The sequence below is a fragment of the Halyomorpha halys genome, unplaced genomic scaffold (assembly GCF_000696795.3).
Source record: "Halyomorpha halys isolate HHAL.00 unplaced genomic scaffold, Hhal_1.1 Scaffold380.1, whole genome shotgun sequence".
In the NCBI taxonomy this organism is placed as follows: Eukaryota; Metazoa; Arthropoda; class Insecta; order Hemiptera; family Pentatomidae; genus Halyomorpha; species Halyomorpha halys.
The window spans coordinates 244,959-250,292 of record NW_027106430.1 but is presented as its reverse complement, the minus strand read 5'-3'; the positions used below and the strand labels follow the sequence as shown (position 1 = coordinate 250,292).

The window sequence follows — 5,334 nt, the reverse complement described above, 5'->3', positions numbered from 1 at the left end:
GTGTTCTCAACAAATTGACAAGCTTGGCCTAAATCCCACCAATAGATTTGAAAAAAGCGGTTTTGGAATTCTCCAATCCAAGTATAATTAATGTCAATACTCATGTATGGTTATGATTTTAGTAGTTAAGGATTTTCATTATTTCTGTATTTTATTTTTCTTTATTAATTCTATTATATATATTTATTGATACATTCATTCGTGTAAAATTACCAATATTACTTTCTTCCTAATATTGAGGCACATTATAATAACTCTCAAGATTTAAACCAATTTTAAAAGAACAAATACAATTAAAAAGTGGGTTTTCTGAATAATCTAATAATAATGCTAACATCCAATGCTAATATATTTACACGTTATGATAATAGCGTGTAAATTTAGAATCTTCTTGTATTGTAAAAAAAAAACAACAACGTAAATTACAATGAAATAATTATTTAGTTGTTTTTTTAATTCGATATTAATTAGTGTCCTCTGTTCTACAGGGTATGATTAATTTAACTAACTTTATGATTTCTTTTATTTAGTTTAATCCTTTGATACTCATACAATATTGAAACCTATTTTCATTTTCATTTTAATATTTGTGGAAGCGATGAAAAAAGTGCCACCATCTCCGGTTTTATCTCATGCCTATCAATTTATTTATTCTTATTTATTTCCCTTCCTCTTTTTCAGTTAAATTTTCGCATCATTTTATTGATTTATAAATTATTTTTATAATTTTACTATTTTTATAAATAGTAAAATTAATGTCAATTTCATGATATTTTAAGGTTCTTTTTAAACAAAATAAACTTCCGGTCGCCTGTCAATGTCACAAATTTAGATTTTAAATATCAATGGTCACCTAAACATCATATAAAAAAGTAGCAGTTTGGGACTGGCCAACAGAATGAAATTTGTACTAAATTTTATTAATAACGATATCTATTTTATAGCTATTTTGCAATAATATTTTATTTATTTTATTGTCTTATTTAATTATAATTATTTATAGATCATGATGAAGAGGATGAACTTGCTGAAAATTTACTTATAGTATGTAGCCCCGATTTTTAGTTTTGGACATATTTTAATTCAAATGTACAAAATCTCGCTATTATTTCATTTCCCTAACTTTTAGCCTATCGCGGTTTAGCATAAAGATACAATTTTTAATTGTAGTTCATTACTAAGAAGATGAGGTGTTGAACATTTTACGCGTATGGTATGCAACTACGATTTTTATTTTCAAGATATTTTAATGTTAATGTACACATCGACTATTGCCTCCCCTCCTCCCTTACCCGCCTTACCGTTTCACCTCTAGCGTTCACATGCGTCACGAAATAAATTGCTCCCATATATTTTTTTTTCTTAAATTTTAGAACGTTCATAAAGAAGTTTCACTTTTTTTTTTACTATTCACATATTCATCCCCCATTGTATTACAGCAGCTTTAAAATGACATTTTTCATTTCATGGCTCTTTGAATGGTTATTTCATGTTTCCAAATCTCAATATTCCTATACTATATGTTGTTTAATGAATTTTCAATCAATGAAGTAATATCAAACATACTATATATGTAATAGCAGTGACGTAACACCTCCATCGAATCAAAACATTTGAGAAGAACAAAATGCAATTTTATGTAGCAGTCCTACTAACAGTATTCCTTGAAGGGGTGGATCTGATGCTCCTTGATTTATCAAGTTGGCAGTTGGTATAAAGTTCCATGGCCAACACTATGTAAATCGGCGGGAATGTCATTGACAAAAGTTCATTAGGGAATCAATCTTGGCCGGGATGTCAGCGCCACTCCGTCTTTAACTTGTCTCTCCCGACCCCAATACTTATGTTCTAGCTCCAACTTCTTTTTTTTTAAACCTGTTTTTTTAGAAGATAATTTTCTCTCTCTATCTAACTTTTAAAACTGATTTTTTAACGAACCATCACCAGCAGGAATCTCAAAATCGATTTACTGTAAATGAAATCTTTGACAAAGTACTGTTAATTAAAAACGTTGTATCATTCAGTTAATTAATTACTTCGAGTTTGCTGTTTATATATTTATTCAAACATTTTATGAAATTCAAACAATTCATCAAAATCTTTTTTAGTGATGTACTCCACAGAACAACAGTTGTTGTTGTTGATTGCTGCTTAAAGGCGTAAAACCCTCTGGTCATCAACGCCTATGGGATGATAAAAGTAAAAAAAAAATAATAAAATAAATAAAAAATAGAAAAATAAAAAAAATTGAAAAATAAAAAAAAAAAAATAAAATAAAATAAATAAAAAACATAAAAATCGAAGAGGAGTTATAATTTATAAAGAAGGCGATGTGCTTTCAAAAATTCAAATACTCGTGTAATTTTAGCTTCCTCATCTGCGAGAGTTTCTGATAAATTTGGGGTCAGTCCTATCCTATTTATTGTTGGCAAATAGTGAGTACACTCTTCGAAAATATGTCTAATCGTAAGAATGGACTGACAATATTTGCACGTTGGAGGTGGCAGTTTTCTGATCAGGTGAGAGTGCGTGAGGAGAGTATGACCTATTCTCAAGCGGGCCAGAGCAACCTCCTCCCTGCGGCTGTTGCGGTAGGATGTCGACCATGGTTTTACTGATCGTTTTATTTCTTTTAATTTACTGGGAGAGCTTTATCCCACTTGGCCTGCCATTATTCAAATATTTGTGATTTAAGGGGTGTACTGAGTTCTGATGGGGTAAGAACGGCGGTGCCTCGGCCAGGGAGCGTGAGTGCCTCTCTGGCAGCTTTGTCTGCGATCTCGTTACCAACAATGCCAATGTGGCTTGGAGCCCATATGAAAATAATGGATTTACCTTGCTGTGATAATTTTTGAAGAAAAGATTGAATTCTTATTTAGAAAAGATTGAATTATGAGTGGATGTTCGGGGTACATGTTTCTCAAACTTTTTAGAGAGCTCAACGAATCTGAGATTATTACTATGGTCTTCTGAATTATTGAAAAGCAAAAATAGTCGTACTCGCTTCGGCGGTACATATACTAAAATTGGAACGATACAGAGAAGATTAGCATAGCCCCTGCGCAAGGACAGAACAACAGTTTTTCAGCATACTGAGTGCGCTTAATTTCGTACTTAGCTCCATATTTTTTTCCATACCCTTTTTTTCAGATATTTATATTATACAGTCATAATGTAAGCCTAAAATTTTGAAAAGGGGCTAATTATTTATTTCTTGGTGGTTTACTAACGTCTATTCTTAAAAATAAGAAACCAGAATAATTATTTGAAAAGTGTATGACAATTAAATAGGTTAGTATAGATCCTCGTTATTTCTGTGGAGTAGATAGATACACATAGTTTCAGTTTAACGAAATTTGAATATTTATATTTTTTAATAAATTTAGTGTGTAGTTTTAGAATAAAATCTAAGATGGAATTTTTTGAAACAGGCGTACCAAGAAAAATACATTGGCGCATGGTGAAGCGCAAAGGGATGCAGTATGATGAAAAATAAATACCCTAACTTCTCTCTAAATTTGAGCCAAACCAGACGAACCGTTTTTGAGATATAGGAGTACCAAGAAAGATACGTTTATGGATTTGGTACTGAAAGTAGTGGATGGAATCTGATAAATTCGTTATGTGGGAAACTAGAATTTTTTTTAAGTCCTTTTTATTTATTGATGGATATTACTATCTGTCACACAGTTGTGGGCAATATGTAATAGTGATGAATGATCATATTTATACTAAAATAAAATAAAATAAAAATAAAAATAAATAAATAAGTGAAAACAAAAATCTCTCTTGAAAGATTTATCAAAATTGGATTACGATTCATTATTCTGGAACAAAAATTTTGTAACAGACAGACACGGACCATATTTATTCCTTAATGCTTACAACGTTAATTCTGGTTCAAAATTTTCTGAGCTAATATGTTTTTTATTTCCTTCATGAGTACAAAGCTTCCTGATTTTCCGTGGAGAGGGGAATCAATAATATATACCTATATTTTCCTCAAATTCTTTAAAATCGTAGCTTAAAATAATTCTTTTCTTCATTAAATTATAATCAAAATGCTGGAGGATATGACATTTTGATAGTTGATGTTATCAATAATTAATCAAAGCCATTCTCGCCATCCGTTAATTGCAATGAGTTTAGCTGAACCGAATTACCTGAGCCAGCTAGAAGATTGAATAACCAATATCTGCCCTTCCTTAGCTACATTAATTCTCATCAACATCTCTTTAGCAACTCTATCATGCAATCAGACAGTAGTAAATAGAATTATGATGTTTTTCTTTAGTGAGGCAACCAACCAAGGATATCCTTTCAATAAATAAAAAATGTTGGATATAATCCATGCTGTTGGTTAGTAACTAGAACCACAGAACGACGATAGGTTGTTATAAATTGTAATTCACCACTTGGATGCTACATAGCACTTCATAACAGACGTGGAGGAATGCGCTGCAGCGAGACAAACAAATATTAAGCGCTCTTGATGAAGACGAACTGGCGAGGAATTCTCATTTACCAGGCCGTGGCAATAACCCCCTCCCTACTATCCCCTCTAACACCCTCCTTTCCCATGCCAGCGAACCTCTATCCCGCCGATTGTCCCCGGCCGAATACCTTATAGCCTGGTCGCTTTAATTTGTTTCGCAATGTAACCGAGCAACAAAGAGCCCATGAAACGGAATCGCTTTTAAACCACCAAGTGGAAATTTGTGTAATTTATTCTAAGCTGATTTCAAAATTTAACTATGAATCGAACCATTCCAATGTTCAGTATAAAATATTTTATTATATCGAAAAAAGTGCATTCCGGTCAAATTTGACAAAAAAAAAACAATTTCAAAACCATCCAAACAATGAAGATTCTTATATTTAGTATCACCAGAACATTATGTCCTTAAAGTCCCACTGATTTGTGTGTTGGGCTTAGCAAAAGGGCGTAATGGATAAAAAAAAAACCTTGTACCATTTCAGTTTTCTATTTATATCTCAAATAAATGACAGATTTGGTAAAAAATATATTCTCGACAAAACCGGAATATATTACATTTTCTACCATATTCGGTATGTAAGCGTTCCTCCCCCCCTAAATCTTGGAGTTTCTGCGATATAGCAGGGATAAATAGTAAGGAGAAATGCTGTCAAAATAGACTCCTAATCTTTACTTTAAAGAAAATAAAAGTTAAAATAAAATGAGTTAGAAGTGGGTGTGGTAAAAAAAACCATATGTTTCTCCCCTCAAACCATATCCGGACAAACGAATCCCAAGTACTTAAAAAATAATGGTATGATGTGTCTTAATTAATTGGACAAGTATGGTGTAGCTTT

At 31.8% G+C, this 5,334-nt stretch overlaps 1 pseudogene; it reads left to right on the top strand.

Annotated features, from left to right (window-relative positions):
- The first annotated feature begins 2,996 nt into the window (after positions 1-2,996).
- LOC112210249 (U6 spliceosomal RNA) lies at positions 2,997-3,085 on the top strand (annotated as a pseudogene).
- The last annotated feature ends 2,249 nt before the right edge of the window (positions 3,086-5,334 follow it).